General features: G+C 41.8%; 1 protein-coding gene across 4 annotated transcripts in view; it reads right to left on the reverse strand.

Annotated features, from left to right (window-relative positions):
- Positions 1-24324, reverse strand: part of Fbxw7 (F-box and WD repeat domain containing 7) — a 143286-nt gene that overhangs the window by 92545 nt on the left and 26417 nt on the right. For all 4 annotated transcript variants that reach the window (XM_087899432.1, XM_085682532.2, XM_048424444.3 and 1 more), the window contains one exon: positions 5-52. The gene's annotated coding sequence lies outside the window, so the exon portion shown is untranslated. The remainder of the gene's footprint in view (positions 1-4; positions 53-24324) is intronic.

The following is a 24324-nucleotide window of genomic DNA, read 5'->3' on the forward strand; positions in this document are numbered from 1 at the left end:
TTACCAAGTATTTAGAGAGCCTTTTAAAAGTCTCGTTGATAGCTGAGATTTCCTAAATAAAAATAAAAATGATTCAATGTCAAAATTAAACATACTCTGCCAAATTTAAACAAAATTTTCATGTTCTTAAAAATAGCTTGCATAAGTAACACATGGAGGAACTAATAAACTATCAGAACACTGGCAAAGTTTAAAATATTAAAATATTTTATCCATAGCAAAGTTATGTATAAGCTGAAAAGTTGATTTTAGTGTTTACAGAAGTCAGATTTAAGTTATGTTACTTAATAAAAATAACTATAGTACAAATCATCTCTGTCAGGTCCCAAGTTTCCTTAGGTTCAAAGCATCAGGAACAGAAGTACTAAATGTTATTTAGGGAGCTGGTTATTTGCCAAGCACTTCACTCTGGACTTTAAAAAGCATATATTTATCTTTTTTGCTGTTAATCACTTCATTTTTAATAACGACTAAGCCGTCTGCTTCAGCACAGCAGCTGCACTCAACTCAGTTCATGTTCCTAGCCATCAGGATAAACAGGTATGGGTCCTGCCCTTTTGGGCAGTAGACACAGGAGGATCAAGAGCTCAATGTCAGGCCACCCAGGAAGTTCAAGCCCAGCCTGGGCTAGAGAATCTGCCACAAAAGAAAAGACATACATCTTTAATCATCACAAGACTCAAACAAATGTACTACAGCGTAGAGGAAAACTGACTACCTCTCAATCAAGGGCAAAAACTTTTAAAACTCCTTTTACCGACTCAACAGATTTAACTAAGAACACAAACTGTTACCATCTAGAAAGTATATACCAGTTACAGAAATAAAATGTTTCTTGGGCTAGCAAGATGGGTCAGCAGGTGAAGGCCTTAGGTGTAAAGTCTGATGATCTCAGCTCCATCCCCAGAACACACAAATAAGAAAGACCCTATCCTGAAAGTCGTCCTCTGCCCTCCACATGTATATACACAGCACACACACGCATACACAATAAATGGAATTTTTAAAGTATTTTCTTATGAGTAAGTCATACCAATAGATTTTTTTGTATCTACTTGTGCTAAAATCAAGAGCAATCAAGTTAATAGCATCCAACCCCAGACCATGGGAAATATAAAAAAGCAGGGGCGTACTAGAGACAAACAAAAGTTAGGACAATAAAGTTTCTATAAGATGACAGGAAATGGTTATAGCTTTTTCAAAGAGGGCAAAGATTTCTTAAATAGTACACAAGGGAAAATTGATCGTTAAAATCAAATATTCTTTATGAAAAGCTGAAATGAAAGAGTTTAGAGAAATCTAGCAGGGAACACGTGCAATCAAGATTCAAACCCAACACACATTTTGAAAACAATTTCAAGACATCAAGAAAACTACAACCAGGACTGGAAAGAAGGCTGTGGTTAGGGTACTTTCTGCTTTTCCAGAGGACCTCAGTTCGGGTTCCAGCACACACCCTTGAGACAGGGTCTCTCACTAACCCCGGATGGAGCTCAATGCTTCTGTCTAAGCTGGCTGGGCAGCAAGGCTGAGTGAGCCATCCTTCTGACTCCAAGCACTGGGGTCACATAGATCATGCGCACTCTTGGCTCATGCTTGTGCCGCCAAGCACTCTCATCCAATCAGCAATCTCCCAAGTTCCATTGTTAGTGGCTTCATGGGGAAGTGGAGGGTTGAACCTAGGATGCCATGTATGCAAGACAAGTATTCTACCACTAAGCTACAGCTCCATCACTTATACCAGGCTTTGCTAATACTTTTTTTTTATATTCAAAGTTTATTAAATTATAAAAGTTTCCATTTCCGCCCCTCCTCCCAACACACTCCCACTCCCCCCACTCCCTCTCCTCCTCCCTCTCCATCCCAAAGAGCAGTCAGGGTTTCCTGCCCTGTGGGAAGTTCAAGTTCCTCCCCCCTCCCTCCAGGTCCAGGAAGGTGAGCATTCAAACAGACTGGATCCCAAAAATCCAGTATATGCAGAGGAAACAAGTTGGAACACCGGACTGAGCCCCCCAAGGTCCAAATGAGGAGCAGAAGGAGGAAGAAAATGAAAAATGAAATCAGTCCGCGAGGGGTGCCATCACCCACTGATACAAGGGGACTGATCTAATGAGAGTTCACCAAGGCCAGTTGGACTGGGACTGAACGAGCACGTGATCCAACCAGATTCTCTGAATGTGGCCGGATTCTCGGAATGTGGCTGGCCTGGAGTCTTTCTGAAAAGCTAATACTTCTTATATCCAAGTTAAATTCACAAACATATGGTTCAGCACGGTGGCTCAGAAAGTAAAGCTTTAACATGCAAGCCTGACTTGCTTGATTCCCAGAATCCATCCATGAATGAACACACACACACAGTACAAATACATAACCCAGCACATATATAACATACAACAGCAATCAAGCTAATCATGCCACAAATTTGTAAAACCTTTTTAAAGATAACTATTCAGTCCAATTGTTTAAAAAACTAAGGTTTTTTTTAAATCAATGTCTTTTAAAGAAAAGTCTTTTAAACCTACTGAAGAAACACTTTGCAAATAAATATTTTTACATGCCTAAAATTCTTGTTAATATTGACAATGGTAGATTCTTGCTGTGGGACAATGGTTTTACCTTGTAAAGATTTGTTTCTTGTACTTGTTTAATAAAATGCTGATTGGCCAGTAGTCAGGCAGAAAATACAGGCAGGGCAACCAGGCAGGAAACAGAGGCAGGGCAAGGAGAACAGGAGAATTCTAGGAAGAGGAAAGTTCAGTCAGAAGTCATCACCCAGACACAGAGGAAGCCAGACACAAAGCAAGCAAGATGTGACTGCCTCGCCAAAATAGGTACCAAGCCACATGTCTAACACAAGTCTTATGGGCTAATAGAAGTTATAAGGGATAATAAGAAGCCTGAGCTACTAGGCCAACCAGTTTATAGGCCTGTGTGTGTTTCTTTAGGACTGAACAACTGCAGGACCAGGTGGGACAGAAATCTCTGTCAACAAATGGCACCCAACATAGGGCAACTACATCCACAGAAAACCTGAGAGAGCTTGGGAAGTAATTCTAGACACAAAATAACAGCATTAAGCATGACTTCTTGGTAGCAGCAATTTCTCAGGTTTGCTCTCTTTGCTAGAGAGGCTTCCTGACTCAGCTTTAGCTGCAAAACTTTGCAGTTCTTTTAAGAGGCCCTGCCATCAAACACTAAAATGATGTTTATAAATTGCCAACAACATGCTTCTTGGTTCTGCCAGAGACCTTAAAATACCATAGAGTTGTGAGAATAAACATTGCTCTGGCCAGTACCTCTGCCATAAGGCCAGATTCTCAAAAAGCTAAGAAATGGGGTGGATTCATTTATCCACCATGTTCACTAATCTTAGCCATATCATTTAGTAAATTAAGGACTCAAGTGGTCAAAAAAGAGAGACATACAGAAAAGATAGTTTCAAATTAAAAAAAAAACCTCTAAATGGTTTACAATGTCTAAAAATATATGTAGGCTTATGAAAAAACAAAGTCCTTAAAAGAAAAAAGAAAAAAAGAGAGAGTAGTTAGTTGTGGTGGCACACACCTTTAATCCCAGCAGTTGGGATGCAGAGATAGGCAGATCTCTTGTGAGTTCAAGGAAAGCCTGGTCTACAGAGTGAGTCCCTGGACAACCAAAGATACACAGAGAAACCTTGTCTCAAAAAGCCAAAAATTGAAAGTTTAAAATAAAGCCATGTAAAGATAAAAAAAATACAGAGTCTGGATACTGTACATTGTGTTGTCTTTGAATGTATGACTGCTGATAAAGGAGCAACATTTTATTATAAATGCTGCTGGATTAATCCACTATATGTATTTTAAAAATGCCTTGACTTCAAAATTTAAGTCAAAAGGTATGTTACTTTAAAAAAAAAAGAGAGGTTTTGCTTTTGTTTCCACAGGAAATGAGAGACTGTAGATTCAGTCTAGATTAAAAAATAATAAGGTTTGATCAAAAAAGACCCCCTAAAAAATCTCCAATAGGAGCAGATGGCCCAGATGTCTGAGTTCTGCATCCTGCTCTTGCCTGAGATGATCAAGCCTCACAGGATACTCCAATAAGGACTTGATCACAATTCTAATTTTTCTTTATGTCCCCATAAGATTATCAGTACCCCCAATCAGCAAAAAGTAGCATAAAAATTATGCCCACATTCCCAAAAAATAAATTATGGAAGTTTTTCTTTTTTAAAATATTGGTTACAATTTGTATGGATAATGGTAAAAAAAAAAAAGCTAAACAAAAATTCCATTCAGAGCTACTTAAAATATAAGTATTCTCATTTCTTTGTATTTTACTTTCCCATTTGATTTACCTAATCACTGTCTCTTGATGTAAACAATTTCTATTTTCTCTAAACTAAACTAGCATTCTGTTTTAATTTAGAATAGCCAGCTGCAGCGCACAACGCCCGTCTGCGCTCTATGCGCTATCATACAGTTCACGAGCTTCGGGCAAGGGCTGGAGATTGAAACACACAGAGACACAGACAGAGAGACAGAGACACGACCTCAAGTCACTGGTAAGAAACCCCTTTCTTCAATAGCACCACGGAGGCTTATATTCCCAACAGTCAAGTGGGCCAACAGGTGAAAACCTTATCCTCTGAACCTCAAGGCAAGGCAACACGTGCTCGTGAAGCAGAGATGGTAAACAACTTTGACACAGCTTTCAGTAACTCACATCAGAAGGAAAGTAAAGATCTCTAGCAGGGAAGAGCAGCTGGAGGCCAGGACTCCAAATGGTCCCAACAGACACCTACTTTATAATTCACAACAACAGGTTTGCCTGGGACTGTTACCTGTCTTCCTTTCTTTCTACATTTGTTTGTTGCTTGTTGGATGGGTGCACAGGCATGTATGTGTACGCACACAAGTGCCACAGGACACACAGGGAGGTCAGAAAACAACACGGGTTGGCAGACCTGGCAGCAAGCACCTCTAACCATTGAGGCATCTTGCAAACACACTTATTTGCAAACCCAGGCCTTGAAGATAAGCTCTCTCAACAATCTCCAGATGCTGACGATCTGAAGCTTCTCCTCAGACAGCAGCTATTAGAGATGGACTCAAAATGTTACAAGAATGTAAGAATTTGGCCTGGGGGAGAAAGCTGCACTCAGCATTGGGAGGTCTCTGTGAGAGGATGGCCAGCCACACAGTACAGATGCTGACACTTCTGGTCCAAACTGCATGGAAACCCATCCACTGACTCCATTTTTAAAAATCATATTCCATTGTCCCTTCAAGCATAAAACATACTTCTTTAAGGTTCTTGTCTGTCACTGATTAAGAGCAATATCAGCATCCTTTAATTTAAGTGTTAGTTGCAGAGGTATCCATGCTGTAACAAACGGAAGAAACCCCTGAATAAGAAATTTGTCATCCTGAAAGACAAAGAGATTAACTATTAAATTCATACCCCAAAGAGATCTGTACCTCTCGGTAACAACAAGGGCGGCGGGGGGGGGGGGGTCTACTTTGAGGGTAGGAGTCCACAGTGACCACAGGCAAGACAACAGATCATGTGTTATCTAGGGCCCACAGAACCAGACTGTGGGTACCCAATTTTATGATTCCTAATGGTCCAGAGATCTCAGGAAGACCGTAACACAGAGAGAAGCACACTGGTCACCAACAGCAGGGTCATGACGAGTCTCCCTGTGTCGGAGCCATGCAAACAAGGACACCTAGCAACCCAGTACTTTCCCAGGCACAGCAGCTATAGTATAACTAACACAAATAACAATAACATAATGTATTTTTCCAAAACAGCTGGATTTTGAATGTTTTCACCTCAAAGAAAGATAACCCACAGGTCAAAAACCACTGCTTACAGGAAAGATCAAAACCCTCAGCTTTACAGGAGGCACGTGTGATGGAGGAGGGTTAGCTGTCTATTGTGCTATTTTCATTGGTCAATAAAGAGACTGCCTTGGCCCTTTGATAGGACAGAAAATTAGGTAGGTGGAGTAAACAGAACAGAATGCTGGGAAGAGGGCTATGAGGCAGACGCCATGGAGTCAGCCACCAGGTTGACTGAATCCAGCCATGCTGAATCTTTCCTGGTAAGCCACCACCTCGTGGTGCTACACAGATTATTAGAAATGGGTTAATCAAGATGTGAGAGTTAGCCAGTAACTAACTCTCTAGAGATAATGGGCTGGGCAGTGTTTAAATGAATACAATTTGTGTGTTGTTATTTCTGGGGCTAAGCTAGCTATGCGGGAGCCGTGTGGGACGAAAAGCAGGCCTGCCTGCAGCTCCGTACACACGTGCGATCGATCTACATTATTCCGTCCCATGTGAGGCCTCAAGCACCCACTGGCATCACGGGGTGCGTTCCCATGAGAACAAGAGATGCTCCTGGAGATACATCAACATCAGATCTTAAACTAGAGGTCAATTCAAAGTTTCTCACCACCCACTTAATCTACCCTAATTACAATATTTCACAAATGAGCCTACTGTAATTTAATTCATTTTTCTCCACCTTATCTATTATCTTTTCCTTCAGGCATATTTTTAAAGGCTGCATACCATGAGAAGCTTTTTATTTATTAAAAAAAAAGCTAAATTTTTACTAAAAGGACCTCACGATACTCTTCTATTTCCTGAATAAAGTGTGAGGTCTTGGGGTTACGAAAGAGCAGCAGAAAGCTCACGCAGTAACTCAGCTTTCTGACTTCACACAGCTGCTTCCAGCAAGAGAGAAGGCGCTGTGGGCAGTACCTTTACGCCATCTGATTTGCCCCGATTATCAAAACAGCACAGAACAGGTGTCAGTACAAGTCACCTCGTTTATCGAGTGTGTGTTTCCTCAGTTTTCCTCAGCACTTCCACAAACGGCTTCACAGCCCCTCAGTCATCAGGAGCCAACACTTACCAAGCACTCCTGCTCCTTAAGCCAACAGAAGCCTAGTACATCCTCTTACTGTCCTGACACACACGCTATACAAAGTCTAATTCCTAGTCTCAAAAACAGGAATTGGATTTTTTTTTTATTTGCTGCATATGGGTGTTTTTCCTACATGTGTTGTGTACGTACACCAGTTTCATGCTGGGCACCCACAGAGGCCAGAAGAGGGTGTCAGCACCCCTGGAACTGGAGTTACAAACAGTTGTGAGCTGTCACATGCTAGGAACACAGGTCCTCAGCAAAAACAGCAGATGCTCTTGATCACTGAGCCATCATAAACTCTAGAAACAAAATGTGGGTCACTTTGCTAAGTGGCTAGTGCACCTGTAGCAAATTAAACTTCATGGAATACTAATACGTATTAAAGGATCCAAACTAGTTTCATTGAAGTGTTTAAAATAACTATACATAGAACCTCTTCAATCTTGTACTACAAAATTTAAATATGAGATTGTAAAAAAACACATGGCTACTACTTAAAAAATGGCTAAAACAAATGGGCCATAGGAATTCATTTAAAATATAGTTCAAGGCAGCCTAGAACCAAATGAGAGCATGCGCTGTGTAATGCTGGTATGATCGATGGCATACTTCATATGAAGGTGGAGAAGAAACTTTGCTACCACTAAGAGCATGAGAGAAGCTTTTCTGACATCGCCCACCTTGTGTCACTGTGGTGATACTGTGTAAAACAGCACACTGTGCCTTCAGTGTGGAAAGTTATGTCCACCGAATGCTGCTTGCTAATGATACATGATCGTGCTACTGATGTATACATTAGTACAACATTCATCATTATCTTAGCGTGTACTCTCTACTTATAAAAACATTTACTGACTGGCAGCAATGCCATTATGCCAGCACTCAGCAGATAAAGCTGTAAGTTTTACTTAATTGCTGTAAGTTTGAGGCAAGGCTGGAATATATACCAAGTTCCAGGACAGCCAGGACTAAGATCCCCGCCCCATAAAAAAAAAAATATATCCAGTAACAGACTATATTGCAGGTTCACCACGTCTTGATTACAACAAGAGCTACTTGGAACAGCTGGCCTGTACCACTTAGGTTTGTGTAAGTGCCTGGTAACATACAACAATGGGACTGCTACCAACACCACATTTCAGGGTATAACCTATCACTAGGCAAGATATTACTGCACTAACAGTCCCAGCACCTTTTTCTACCACCCAACTGGCTACAAAACAAGTAAGACTAGGACTAACCTTATTTAAAAAGATTAAAGCATTTCTCTTTCCATTAAAAAACAAATGATCCCATGAAAACAATCTGAAGATAATTTTAAAAATAGTTTGAACTAAATGAATATAGCATACAGCATATCCATGTGTGTGGTGCAGTCCAGACAAGGCCTGGAAGAAATTGTAAAGGAAATGGCACTTATCTGTAATCTGCAAGAAGTAACATGGGCTACTGAGAGAGATCCCATCTCAAAGAGAAAAGGGGAAGAAATGGAGAGGAGAGGACAGAGACACAGAAGAGGGGATGCAAGGAGCAAAAAACTGGACAGAGAGACCAAGGCAAACTCAAAACAGTAGCAAGATGACATGACAAAGAACTGCGACAGCTGGTGCACTGCAACAGCCCAGGAGAGCAGTCAATGCCAAGGTCGGCTCTCTGAACACTAATAAAACAGAGATGCTCTCCAGCCAAACCAGCACGTGAAACAAAAAGGAAGACCCTGTCAACAAGAGCACGAACGCATGAATTACCACAAAGGCCTCACAAACAGTAACTAATTAGGGGACGCACTGTGCCTATAAATTCTACAACTGAGAGGAAATGATCATTTCATTCTGAAAGATATGGACTGCTAAAATCCATCTAAGTCCAATGAGCATACAAAGAAAACAAACCTGCATTACAAATCATTCCAAGACAGGAAGCACCATGCTTTGCTGGGCTCTTAGCAAATGCAGTGAAACATTCACATGCACACAAAACAAAGTTCCACCTAAAGACAATCTCTCCTAGACAACCGAGGAAGGAGTTTGTCTCAACGCAAAAACACCAAAGAACAGTATTCCAGGAAGAAAAATATCCTTCACAAATATACACAAAAAATCCTCAACAAAATATAAAAAAACTCAATCCAACAATATAGAAACTGAATAAGAAATGCCTTTACAAGCAAATGTGGGTTATCAGAGACAACAGTGTCGCTCAGCAATTTTTAAAAATCAACAGACCTGTCTAGATAGCTTTGCAGGCAAACGCATTTGCTGCTCCCCGAGTGCACCAGAGTCTGAACCCAAGAGCCCACCTGATGGCAGGAGATCAAATACCTAAAGCTGATCCTGGAAAGAAGGGGTGGCATAGGTCTGTGTGTACATGTGTGCACACCAAGAATAAACATATATAATATAATAAATAATAAATATATGTAATCATTTTCTAAATAAGAAAACCACATTTTCATATCTTTACAAGAGGCACTTTGATAAAAATCCAGCACCTACTCCTGATCACTACTCCTAAGAAAAACATAACTCGGGCTAAACAGACAGCTAAGACTAAGGGAAGAGCTTGCTGCCTGTGATAGTTTGAATGAGCATGGCCTCCGCGGTTTGACTACCTGGTCTGTCAGAGGAGTTACCCTGTCCCAACCGCCTGCTCCCAAATAACCAAAACAAAGGCTTAATATTACTTATAAACACTCAGCCAATATCTCAGGCTTGTTACTAGCTAACTCTTACACTTAAGTTTCTGATTTACGCTTCACCATGTGGCTCGTGGCTTGTTACCTAATTTTCTACACATCCTGCTTCCTTACTGGCTGACATCTTCCATGACCCCACCCTTCTTCACCATGCATCCTCAGTTTATTGTCCTAACAGATAAGTTATAGTTAAAAGACCAGCAAGATGGCTGAGTGTGGAGGAGGATGCTTGCTGCCAAGTCTGACAACCTGAGTCTGAACCACTGGGCCTGAAAATTGGAAAGAGAACCAGCTTCTGCAAATATTGTACCGACCGCTACACATGCATGTCCACAGACACACAAAACCAACAGGAAGATGTCCCATCCTAGAGGCATCACACTTTCTCTAGCTTAAATCCTGTACCTCACAATACTCTCAGAGATGTGCAAACAATTCAACTGTGCTACCTTACTCCATTACACCATCCCATTACAGCTACTGTTTTTTCCTATCAATTAGACAGTATGGGAGGGTCGGCTGTATTAAGACTGGAGACAGGAAAATGAAATTCCTCCTGTTACAGAGATGTAGAAGTCTAATTTCTTGCCAACCCTTCTATTCTCTGCGCTGCCCCAGCAGAGTCATGGACTGGAGAGCTCAGCGTCTCTGACTGACAAAGCTACCAGTACACGTCAGCCAGTGAAGAAGCTCCTCTACTGCTGCTGCTGCTGAAGGAATCTTTGATTCAACTGTAAAACATCAGAAGCCTCAGAGGCTCCAGATCTCTAATTTTTCCATTTTACCACATGAACATAAAAGTTTTTTCTCTCTCTCCGGTATATTTCAACTGCAAAAGATGTTAAGAATTAAACTAGTATCTACTTTACTTTATTCTGCTATTTTCCCATGAGAACAAAGTATAAAACTCATGCTACCTGCTAAGAGTCTCAGAAACAACCCTTATAACAGTCTAAATCAAAAGTATAACTGATATCTTATTCAATCAGCACTACCTGATCAACTTCAGTAAGCACAGCACAGAAAATGCCACAAAATTAATGCAGCTTTGACCTCATATAAGATGGGAACCTAGAAAAACTACTGTAAAATATCACATAATATTGTTAACTACTATATAAGATATTAAGGATATATAATTAATTAAGCTCTAAAGAGTAGAAAAGACTTGAGACTAAATAAAGAATAATATCTTTAAGTTGTGTGACCTTACAAGGATGGGTGAATCAAACACCACGGTCAGACTTCTAATGCACAAGTATGGCTACTTTAATACCATTCTTGTAAAGAGTTAGCCTAAGGAAAAAATTGCATTAGGAAATGCCTGTTGGTTCATGAAGAGCTGCTTAGTTACTCTAGAATCTGGACAGTTACTGAGAAGTTCTAGGAGGTCTATCACTAGGATTCAGGTTGTCACTTGTCAGGAAGCACTCAGGCAGCACCCTGGCCAGCCCAGGGTCCTACGGCTGCTATGTCACTAGCAGTCTGTATGCAGGTGCAAAAGGTCCCTAAAGAGACAAGCTCCGCCCATTCCCGCTCCCCTTCTCACTGCTCTGATGCAGAGGCAAGCAAATCTCTGTCTCCGCTCTCTGTTGCTTTCTGTCTCTGTCTCTCCCTTCCCTTCCCCGACTCCCCGACTCAAGCTCTGTCTTCATGATGTGTCTGTCTCTCACTCACTGCCACGTGGCTCCATGGTACACTGAGGTCCCTCTCCCACAGAATCCAGCACCACTGCCCCAAAAGACCCCACAACCATCTGAATTATCAAAAAAAAAAAAAAATCCTATTTTAAGATGTTGGGGGGGGCGGGGCCTGGACAGTGGTGGCTCACACCTTTAATCCCAAAACTTGGGAGTCAGAGGCAGGAGGATCTCTGTAAGTTTATGGCCAGCCTGGTCTACAGACCAAGATCTAGGGCAGGCTCCAAAACTACACAGAGAAACCCTGTCTCAAAAAATAACTAACTAACTAACTAAATAAATAAATAAATAAATAAAATAAAATCGTGCGCGCATGTGTGTGTTTGTGTGTGTTTGTGCGTGCATGTGTGTATTAGCATACACATGCAGATGCCCTGAAAGGCCAGAGTTATGTATGGAATCCCCCTGGAGTGAGAGTTACACAAAGTTGTGAGCCCCCTGATATGGGTACTACGGTAGAACTCTGGCCCTCTTTGAGAACAAACGTACTCTTTAACTAGGAAGCCATCTCTCCAGCCCTATAAGCTCCCATTTCCAACACCCTCAGAATACATAAGGATTTGGGGAATTAAGGCACCATAGAAGTACACGATGACTGGATTTTTAAATATAATTCATGAGAAATATGACTATATATAGTAGTATATATAATCTAGTAGTATAGGCTACTAGATTAGATTCAGTATCTTCTAAAATATTTGCTATTAAAAGCTAAAAAATTAATGCATAAAATGATTACAATATCAGGTAATTTTCAACCCCGTCAAGGATTCAAGACAATGTTCCTGAGAACTGTAAGATACACTGTGCTACTTCTAAATTCAATAGCAAGAACTGGGGTTTTATTTTACTATTCATGGGCAGGACCACACACTCAAAGGCAAACACGTGCATGGCAGAGGACAACTCTGTGGAGCTGGGTTCTGTCCTGACATTTGATGGGATCAGCCTAAGCCCAGCCTTACCCACCATAACCTTACTGTGAGTGTCCACGGCACTGTCTCAACTTAGGCTCCTGTGTGCCAGGGCTCTCTCTACCCTACTGCTCACTGCAGCCTGAGGATTCTATCTGTATTCTTACATGAACCAGCGACAGTCAATCATCCAACCGATGCAGCCGTACCAATCTCTAACTGTTAGCTATTATGAATAAATCTGCTATATATATATTCTTAGAAAACCTTTGTGGTTTGTCACTTCTACTGGAAAAGTATCTTCTCCATTCATAAGGAATGAAGCTGTAAATCAAAGCTATAACACATGCTACAATGTGGATTAAACTTGAAAACATTATGCCAAATGACAATAAACCAGTTATAAAGAGGTAACCACTGTATGACTGCATTTACATATTCTACCCAGAATCATCAAGTTCAGAGAGACAGCATAACAGAAGTTACCAGGGGCTGTGGGGAAAGTATGAGAGTTACTGCCTACAGTAAACAAAGATTACAGAGATGATGACCAGTGACTGCTACAGAAGATTGTTAAACTATACATATTTAAACTGCTTAAAGCCCTAGTTCTTTTCTGCCAGCTCCTTCAGCCACACCTTTCAACCCATCTTCCATTCCTTTCTGACTCACAGCTGACCTGCAAAACAGTTCTCGACCAAGGCCTCACAGTCAGCACATTTGGCTTGGGACTCAGGCTCAGGCATCTATGTGTAAGAAAAGGCAGAAAGAGTGTAAGAGCCAGAGGCGGTGGAGGACTCCAAGGAAACAGCATCTTTCCGATACACAGATGAACTCAGAGACGGAACAACAGGCATGAGACCCATAGAGGTTCAAGCCAGACAAAATAGTAGCACAAAGAAGGGAGAGTAGACTAAGGTCCACCCCTAACCAAGAAGATATTTACAACTGATACCTGACGAGAACGGGGGAAATCCCAAGTTCAAGAGAAGTTGACCGACACAAGGCATCATGGTTTGGCACAAGATTTTGTTTTTGTGGATGTTGTGAGCTTTTATTTTGTCATTTTGACTTACTGGTTTTTGTTTGTTTTGAGCTTTTATTGTTGTTTTGTTTTAGGAAGCAGAGTTTCTCTGTGTAACAGCCCTGGCTGTCCCGGAACTTGTTCTGTAGACCAGGCTGGCCTTGAACTCAGAGATCCACCTGCCTCTCCCTCAGGAGTGCTGGGATGAAAGGAGTGGGCCACTACTACCTGGCTATTGTAGTGCTACTTCATTTGTATTCTAATAAATAAAGCTTGCCTGAAGACCAGAACGCAAAACAGCCACACTGGGCAGTCATACAGGTCAGTCAGTGGTGGCACACACCTTTAATCCCACTTTAAATACACACACACAATCCTCTGGCTCTGCATTCCCTAAGTGTAGGCGGGTGGGTTCCCTTTGTTGCTCTGATGTAGGTAGGACTACGGAAGGTGACTGACTCCCCCAGAGCACATTCCTGACGGCTACAATTCCCTTTCTCTTAAGCAGGAGCAGGAGTAAAAACATACACACTGTTCAAGTTGTGAGGTACTCTGTGGGTGTTGGGACAGCAAACTCAAGATGTTGCCTGAGTGCTTTTTAACATGTAGAGGTAGCATGTCCAATAGCAGGACCCCTCAGCAAAGCATTTGTGTCCATACAGCACTTGGTAGTGAAACATCCAAATGTAATGACTGCTGAAAATAGGCAATGGATACAATGGATACTTTTATTCTATTCATGCTTTAATTTTTCCATACAAATTTTTATTTTCTTATCTATCAGTAAAAAATAAATAAAACAAGCCCTTAAAGATTGTTTCCCTCCACCCCGATAAGCTAACAGGCAAAAGAAGGAACACAAGACAGAAAAAGGTGGGTAGTAATATTCAGAATAATCTGTGAAAATAGGAAAGGGCCCTTAATCATAGATTCCAAACACAAAAATGAGAGATACACAATGACACTCAAAAGCTTTTTGGGAAGAAACTGAAGAGCCTTTCCTACTTAGTTCTAAATCTAATGAGTATCACTAATGCTCCTTAAAAAAAAAATGCAATGCCAATAAGGTCACAAGAAAAGTATCTCTCATAACTATTTTTTGTTCTTCACATTTTAAAATACATACAGAACAATAAAAATCAGCAATAACAGAACAGCTCTTAAACTTTGCTGTTTAATTTTTAAAGCTACATAACCATTTACTAAACATATGAAAACACTGTAGTTTATAAAATGCCATCCCTCCCACCTCCTGGTCTAATATATTAGGGGCCTGGCTTCCTGCTGATGAATTTCTCAGAAGCAACTAGATTCTGAGGGCTCTGTCCTAAGCAGTGGATGCCTAGTGACTGTATTAGGAGGTAATATGAGTAGGAGGCGGGTCTATCTGAGAAAGTCACTGCAGTGTGAACCTAGGGCTTGCCCTGGCCCCTCTTGCATCTCTTCCCTCTACTCCAGGCTGTCTTGACGTGACATGCTGTGCTGTGCCATGCCTTCCTTACCATGATGAACTGAAATCTCTAAAATCATGAGCCAAAATACAGCTCGATCTATAAAGTGCCTGCCTTGTAAGCACAAGGACCTGAGTTCAATCCTCAGAGGCTACATACAAAGCTGGGCGTGGTGAAGCATGCTTGTCCCACAGACAAGAGGATCTGAAGCTGGGCAGTCAAATTAACAAGCCCTCGGTCCCAGTGAGAGACTTCTACTCAAAAACCAAGCTAGAAGGCTGTCCTGAGGAACCATGCCAAAGGTCACTCTGGTCTCCTCCACACACATGTGCACACATGAGAGTGTGTCCACGGACAGGAACACACACAACTTTTCCTTAGTTGCTATTCTCAAGCACTGGTCAGAATAATAACAATACTAGACTACCAAGACTAGCTACACTCTGTCCTCTGCAAACTCGCATCTTCTGAAGAGAGTAAATCAAGGTATTCCTGTCTCGTCGCTGCAACAAACACCTGACAGAAACAACCTAAGGAGGGGCTGACTGAGGCACAAATGAAGTGGTTTGCGCGCACCGCTGCAGGAAGGGCGGAGGTTGGTGCCACTGCTGCAGGAAGGGCGGAGAGGAGTTCCTGGAGGCAGAAGCCTGCCTGTGCCAGAGGTCCCTCACACCACAACAGACCAGGAAGTAGAGAGTGCCAGAACTACACAACAGGCTATAACCTCAAGACCACACCTAGTGACCCACCTCCCGTACAGCACCAGCTTGTGAACAAGAACTCAAAAACATAAATCTACAAGGGTCATTTTGGACCCAAACCATAACTGTGACTAAATATACATATATTATCTATAATATCACACACACCCTAATGAGTACTCTAAATTAAGAACAGATTTCCCCTTTCAAAACATATAGAAGATGCTTAAAGTAAAGAAAAACTGGTCAGGGCGGCACACACCTGTGTCCCAGCACTTGGAAGCTAAAGCAGAAGGACTTCAACTTCAAGGCCAGCCTTGCTACACAGTGAAAACAAAAGAGGAAAAGGAAAAAAGGGACTCGGGAAAGAACAGAAGCAGAGTAGAATCATAAGAGACCGGAATTAATTGTATTAGTAAGGTTGTTTTTATTGACCTAGTAGAGCATGTACAGGTATTTGTGTCTTCGTAACATTTGACCTTAAAATGTTTACGTGAACATTTCAGGTATACGTAGATTGTATAGAATAAATGGCCAGCTTTACCAATCGATTCTTGTTTCATCTTGAACTCCCATTCCCAGTCACTCAACTGTCTGCGTAACTACTAGATAAATCTTACACACCCGGAAACACACGTCTTAGCTGCCAACAAACAGATACAGCCTCTTTCACACATCGGTCAGACCCTGAACACGTCTATCACTTCAGGAAACGTGCCTGGCCGACTGTCCGCCATCAGCTCTTCACAACCCAGAGGCAGTCAGAGGCTCACTGTGTTTACAGCCGTCATCATAGCCTGGCTGTCTCGTCTAGAACCTGCTGTAGATGAAATGAAGAATTCTGCATCCAGCTTCTGCTGGTGTGTCTGTGCAATCCATCTATGTCTCTTTCTACACTGGGGTTCCTTTTTATGAATGAGCAGCACTCGTCTGCAGGAAACTTTAGCCATTAGCTACTGAATGATGTCTGGGCTGCTTCCAGTTGTCAGCCATTCGGAATAAACCCAGTACTCCTTTCAAAGAGCTCCTGATGAGTGAGTGTTTGCGTTTCTCTTTGGAATACACAGGACAGTGCTAGATCCAGAAGTAGCACATGTTTCAATCTGCAAAAGGCTGCTAAAGGTATCATCTCGAAGGGTCCTGGGTAACTTCCTAGAAAATCTCTGTTACCAGTCCTGGAATTTTAGCCCTTTTGGCTTTTTTTGAAGGTTATCTCGTGGGTTTGATTTGCATCTCCCAAATGACTGCCATTATTAAGTTTTGCCTATGTTAAAAATATTTACATTTAAGGCATAAGACCAGAATAATTATGAGCAAAAAGACAGCAAGTGAAGGCCCATGCGAAAAGTCTGAGAAGATAAGCCAAAGGTCAAATCTGTGTGTAGAGATTGGTAATTCAGACTTAGACTTGTTTTGTTTGAATGACTTCTAAGAGAGCTACATGGAGTCGTAAAATAGGTTTGGATTACAAACATGTTAGTGTGGCGTAGAAACACGGTGTTGAGAATGCCTGGAGAGAGAGAAAAAAAACAGGACAGAGTAATCTAGGACCAATAATCAGGAAAATTTCATTTTTATTTAATAATTAAGTCAAAGGGGAAAAGCAGGTCAAAATAAATTTAAATTTTTGCTTACAGGTAAAGAATAACGCAGAGCAGCAGAAAACGTAAGGTGGTCCAGGAAGGGAAACAACCCCCAGGACTCCCATAGGACAGACACCTGAAGTGGCACCAGGGAGATCAGCACAGCAATGGACAAAAACACTGCATCGACAGCCAGGCTATGTGAATATCCAACTGTCTGATGGCCATGAGCCTATAATCATTTTATAATCTCATCCTAACAAATATATGATTACGTATTTATAATTTAAGGTCTCTAAACATGTATGTGTATGTATACACACGTGTCTATGTGTACCTTTCAGAGTGGCTCTCAACTACAGTATGTAAGTGGTACAGGAATGAAGAAAACAGGTAGCTGATTTAATTCAAATGGGACAAATATATGCAAGTAAGGAGTTAAAGCCTGGCCAAGAAGTAGACAAGACTCAATTTTAACAGCAAAGCAAAACAGAGCAAGTTAAATGCACAGAAGAGGCAAAGCGCTGAAGTACACGTAGCTGCAGTAGCAACAGCTAACCCAGCCTCCTTGAGGGACACCAGTGATTAGCTAAGTGTAACAGTCAATATTATAATTCCCCTGCCGTAGCCAAAGATGAAGAAAAAAAAATCACAAGAAGTAAAACCCAAGAACACTGGCTAGTGATCCATGCAGATACTAAACCCAAGAAGAATTACCACAGTGCCTGACATGCACAATTATACCAGGTCTTCCCCAGAATTTGTAACATTCTCCAGAAAGGTTGCAGCTGATTCCTGTGATGAAGACGCTTCTGGATGTTTGCTGGGCATTATTCGATTCTAGTAGTGATTTACATAACAAGATATATGATATGTCTACTGATGAAGGAAACAACATGAAGAAGTTTAAAGGGACCTGTCCAACTTACTCTCTTATGCCATGCTATAAGAAAGTGTAGGACGCCTTGAACGCTAGAAAGGATTCAGGTTACAGTAGCTGTACAGAGTGTCATTCCAATTACAGAAATGTATTAAATATCTACTGTAATTCAGCTCTGTAAAGCCTCCAATAGAAGCTTCATTAAGGAAGGACACACCAAAGCCATTCTTTCAAATGAATCTTTTAGCCGTACCAGACTGCAAAGGGACAAGGTTTCTGCCCTATGAAGGGTTGCCAGCTGGAGCTGTATAGTTAACCTTTGTAAGGACTGCAGTTAAAATTCAAGTCTCCCTCCCTTCTCCACACACGAGCATAAAATAACCAACAAGGAAGGGTTGCAGCATTAGTTAGGATGCACAATGTTGGTACAAGGAAAATTAAGAAGAACAGGCTTGTGCAGCATTAATGATCACGATACAAATTATAGGCTTATCAACAAGGACACCCCAAAGAATCTATTACTTGAACTAAGAGTTTGGGGCAGGGGACAAAAAGTGGGGGGTGGGGGGATGTAAGGATAGTGGGCACATGGGGTATGGTGGTAGTGTCTTTAATCCCAGCACTTGTTAGGCAGAAACAAGTGGATGTCTGAGTTTGAGGGCCAGCCTGCTCTACATAGCAAATTTCAGCCCAGCCAGGGTTACAGCAACAACAATAAATCTAAAGATGGCATCAACGAAAGCAATCAGCTACACTAAGAGACATTACACAGTGCACGGGGAGACAGATGATCACTACCCATGCTGAAAGCTGTAAGTTCAGTGAGTTCCAACCATGACTCCAGCAGCTGTTGGTGTTTGCCTTTCATTAGATTATTTGGAAGGAGTTTTGAAAGCAATAAGCTGACCTAACAGTTTCAGAGAAGATTCACTTTCTTAACTATCAAAGACAAATTAAAACTGCTCTGATTTTAACAGCATGATGATAGCTTGAGAGCAGACAAATCAAATCAGTCCAGCGAACAGAAACAATGCAAATACAACTCACTGTCTTAGCCAGGCTTTTCACACTGTGAAAAGCACATGGCGGAAATCATTTTAAAACTAGAAGGGATTTCTTTGGCTTGGTGCTGCAGTCCACCGTGGGTCCACCGTGGCAGGAGGAACAGCACAGCGGGGCAGCTCCTATGCTGTCCCATCAGAGCGGCCAGGAAACAGGAAGACAGCAGGCTCCCTCCTCCTTCCCCAGCACCGCCACCCTCACGTCTCCACCCCCTTCTTGCTGTAATAGATGGGGGGGGGGGGGATGATTCTGGGGATCTTACCAGTGCCTTGCATACACTACCACTGGGGTACATTCTCAGCCCCTGGTCATTGAGACAGAATCCTGCTAAGCAGGCCAAAGGAGCCTAAAACTCTGACCTCTGGAATACTCGAACGATAGTTGTGACACCTGCTTCTCCTTCCCACCTTCACTCACCTGTCCCTCAGTCTACTGGCCGGTGCAGGCTGCGGTCAGAGCAGCTCCTCCTCAATCCCCTCTGGAAACACCTGAAGTGAACTTACTCAGCTCCTAGGCATGGCTCAATCTATCAGGCTGACAGTCAATATTAACTACACAAGCAGCACACTAAAACACTAACAGAGTTGCGTCTAAGAGAGACTGGAAAAAGTACTTACAATGCATACTTCCCAAAACGCTAATGTACAAACTAAAAAAATAAGCGCCAGAAATCAATATAAAGTCAAAATACAATAAATAAGATGCAAAGTCTACAAAGAAAAGCTTCAAAGAACGAAAACCAAAATGACTGAAGATGTTCAACTTCACTAGAAATTAATGTAATAAAATTAAATAAAGTTTATTATATTAAATTAAAGTCTAAAAAAATACGAAAACTCAACTTTCATCTTCCAGACAGGTCAATTAGAAACAAGATAAAATTAACTGTAGACAAAGGAAACATGGTGGCAGGCGTCAAGTTGTAACTCCCTTTTAGGTCCACAAGCAACACCTGGCCTTAGACCCTCTGACCCCCTGTTCTCTGGTGTCTGTCCTGGATCAGTTCACACTCTTAGTGTAAGCACTATGTGCACACATTACAGTACCACCTGCCAAAAGGCAAAACCGAACCTTACTCAGCATGGAAAAGTTACAGCAGCTCTAAGAAATAAACTAGCTTACATGTGTCACTTAAATGGACCTAGAAAGCAAAGTGGCAGAAAACTGTTAAGGTCATTCTATATAAATGTCTTACATCAGGGGTCCTCAATCTGTGGGCTGGAACCCCTTCGGGGTTACATATCAGATATTTATATTACAATCCATTACAGTAGCTAAATTAGTTATGAAGTAGCAACAAAATAAAGTTATGGTTGGGGTCACCACAACATAAGGAACTGTATTAAAGGTCGCAGCATTAGGGAGGCTGAGAATCTCTGCCTTAGACACACAAAAGCGACAGTGGAATGACCACAGGGCCTTAGGACACTAGGTACCTAGCAAAGGGCGAAGACAGTTGAGAAGGAAAGAACTTCAAAGGAAGGAACAGGTCCTGGGAGTCAGGGAGCAAAGGCAGAAGGGTCATCAGCCAGAGCCGGCCAGTGCTACAAAAGCAGGCTGAGAGAGCTGCCAAAGCTCTTGACCTTGAGTTAGGCACAAAGGGTATGTCATAACACCTTCTGAACTTCTATGGTATGTGTGAGTCACTTCATTATTTATATAAAATTCTAAAGGTATTTTAAAAAGTATACTTTCTGACAATGACTACCAATTCCAACAGGTATAATGACAGGAGCTCGGCAGGAAGCAAGAGATAAACAGAGGCTCTGTCAAGGCACAGATCGTGAACCAACACAAAGACATAATTCAGATGTGCAGCTGTGACCCGTGCAGGAGAGCAGGTCTGAGTCTCAGGGAGGAAGCAGGAAATTGGGCCTCCAGGCCAGACTGCAAAGGTAAATCAAGTATAACTAGTTTGTTATCTCAGTCTGGCCTCACCACGATTTTTCAGGTGACCTTGAATCTAAGAGGTGTGCGCAGGCAGCAAATGACAGAAAGGCCTGTTACCAGCTCACAGGGAGTGTATGGCTAAGTGCGGCACTAAGATGCACACAGAAAGAAAAGCCAAGACTTCACCTAAACAACTGCAGTTGGCATTCAGAAGAAGCCAGCTGGCAGCTGGGGTTGTTCAGAAAGGTCTCCTAACTACAGTGGAACTAAAGCTACCTACTAGGTGGAGGACAAAAAACACCAAAACAATTTAAAGGAGCAAAGCACAGACTAGGCAAGAAAACCAGCAGCAGAGATGTAAGCCTCAGGGAAAGAAACACTGGAGGAAAGATTGTAATACCTATACAATTTGTAGGTATTAGAAAGATCAAATACTTCCGCCATAAAAGAAAAATCTACAAAACCAGGAATCGGAGCCGCCCAAAAAGAAGTTGCACAAGCATATTAAGTGAGTCAGAGGGTTCTCCTCAGAGAGCTAAAGCAGCAGCTTGCAGGCTGTGCAGTCAGGAAACAGCAAAGTCTCCCAAGTGATGCCCATGACAGCATGCCAGTACCACAACAGGTCAGTCAGGACCAGGTTCAGAGCTCCCTCCACAACTATGGCCTCCTCAAATCCACTCCCCATACCCACAGGGAGTAGCCTTTCCAAGCAAGAGCTGTGACCTTCCACTTCTCTCTTGAATTTGTATCTTACGGGTGTGTATGACCCACAAGGCCTAGAACACATACATGCCTGTATCCTATTACAAGGGGTCCTGGGAAACTGAATTCTACAGATTATAGCCTAGCATACAAATGACCCAGACAGGCCATCTGAAATAAACAATCAAAAACACGATCAACATGTACAATAATTATTAACAATAAACTCCAAACGCGATTCTCAAGATGACAGTTTTGGCTTGTATAAAATAAATTCTGATCCTCAGAGGAAAGTGAAGGCCACAATCCCATCAGCTGCTAGACCAGCTCCAGTCTAAGCATCAGCGAGTCTAAGAGACAGCCGTTCCCTGTGTTTCTCTATAACCAACAGCTACATTGCACAGGGGAGTAGAAAAGAAAAGTATGAAGGAAAATGCGTTAACACGTAAGCATAAAAAAAGGAATTTCGCTAGGCCTCTGGCAAGGGCTAGGGAATGAGGCTCACAAACGCGCGCGCAAGCCTGTGCGGCTTAGACGAGGAGGAGGCGCTTGTCTCACATGCGCAAGGCCTAGGTCCAATCCCCAGCATCTGCAGGGTGGGGCTGTAGCAGAACTTCACAGATCTGCGAAGGAGCCAGCATACCTCTGACCACCGTGTCTACCATCCCTCCTTATGGGGGCGACGCCTATCCTTCTTACGGATCGGCGGGCATCAAAAGGGGAAAGGCAGTTTCAATGGAAGTAACTTCTATCGCCACAGCAGCAATCAGGGTTTAATACACACTGTCCTCAAGGCTTTCTCATCACCTTGATAAATGCACTATATTCAGGATCTTTAGTGGAGAATTCCGGAGAGAAAGTTAGAATGATGGCTGAATGGCCACATTGATAACTGAACCCCATCAACCCTGTTTGAACTTCCTCACTTCCTCCACATGTATCATAATTTTCAGGTAGTGTAAGGCGATTCCAAAAGCAGAGTAAACAATCAGAGCTATCTGAGCTAAAATATTGAGTCCAGAATCTTTAGAAGTACAGTGCATTAACTCAGCAAAACTGCAAAAGCATGTTGTCTGTGTGTCTGTACGTCCCTCCTCTCTTTTTCCTCCCCTCCTCACCCATTCTTAGAAATAATTTCACACATAAGTATAGTTTTTGCAGTCTTAGCAAGTTCTAAAAAGTAACCACTACACAATCGTTTTCTTTCCAGTCAGACTAGACCAGCGTGTAGTATGACATAATCTCGGCTCCAGCTATAGGTCTGGAAATGTAAGGACTGTGGGAAAGACTGGTCACTCTCATAGGCAAGGCTGTCCTAGGTCTTCAAGAAAGTAGGCAAGGCTGGACGAGAGGGGATGAGGCAGGAGGTTCATTAGGAGTTTAAAGCCAGTCTGAACTATAAGTTTATCTTTAAGAGAAACACGCGCACACAAGAGAACGGGCAAGGATAACTTCTGTCACCAAATAACACTCATAGATAATGGAGAAAAAACTGAACAACTGTGTGACAACTATTCCCTATACGGAGCCAACAAGGTGGCTCAGCAGGTCAAGGTACTTGCTGACAAGCCCGATCACTTGAATTTGATATCCAGGAAAAGGAAAAAAACCGACTCTTGCAAGGCATTCTCTGCACTCTAAGTACATGCTCACAAAATTAAAATACAATAAAAATTAAACAGTAACAATAATTTCTTCTATTAAAAGAATATATTCAGGTGCATGTGTAGCACAATGGTAGAAGACCCACCTAGCACATACAAGGCCCTAGATTCCATCCCGAGCACTGTCCAAAAAAAGAGACTGCATTAAAAACATGATTGACAACAAATACAATATATCCAACCTTAAAACATGCATTTTCTTAAAATTAGATTAGACAATATTTTTCTAGTAGATTGTTTCGTTACTATGTACTTGGTGTTTTAACAGCTACTTAGTACACTCTAAAGCATTATGATGCTCAAATTGAAGTGCCAGCGAATTCATACCTCTAGAGGGCAGCATTTATCACAGGACAGACAAGTTTGGAAGAAAGAATTCCATTGTCCAACACACTTAAGAAACAGAAGGAACAAGCAAGCTTGAGTACGCTTTGGTCAAGAGAGGTCTCAGAACCCTTAGCACACTAACGTGCACAGGAGCCTTCAGGCTCTAAGAACAGTGTATGATGTTCCTTCAGTTTAAACTCAGGACTTGCTTCACGACTCGGTCAAAGGAAAGCAGCAGAGCAGGAGAGGAGGAAAGGCTGAGGCTGTGACTACCTAAGATGCATCACCTCCAGCTTTAAAAGCACATCACAGAAGAAGCTTAAAAACAACCGAACTCGAACTAGTGAACATGCAGATCTATTAACAACCTTCCCATAATACAGGTCTTTATGTATAATCTAAAGAAGGTTCTGAATTTGAGACCTCTACAAGCACACACAGCCAATAGTTTTTACTTGTAAAAGAGCTGTTAAATGAGATTTGCTCCTGGTTTGGTTTGATTATTGTCTTTTTTAAAGCGTGTGCACAAGTGTGTGTGCATATGTCATTTTCACCCATGAGCAATGTTTGAATTTTCTTTTCTTTTAATCCTTCATGGCAATGAGGCATGCTACAAAGAAAATTATAGTACTGAGCAGTTCTTTCCAAGGCTCTTGATTAAAAAGTCCCCCTTGTACTTATTTCTCCTATGACATAAGCCTTTTCAAAATTATACATAAAAATAATACTGGTCTTGTCAGTGAGTATTAACCGTTTCAGCTGGAGTAATTTTTTTTCAATTTTCAATATAAAGTATAATGTAAATATAAA

This window comes from Myodes glareolus, chromosome 20 (assembly GCF_982192425.1).
Source record: "Myodes glareolus chromosome 20, mMyoGla1.1, whole genome shotgun sequence".
Classification (NCBI taxonomy): Eukaryota; Metazoa; Chordata; class Mammalia; order Rodentia; family Cricetidae; genus Myodes; species Myodes glareolus.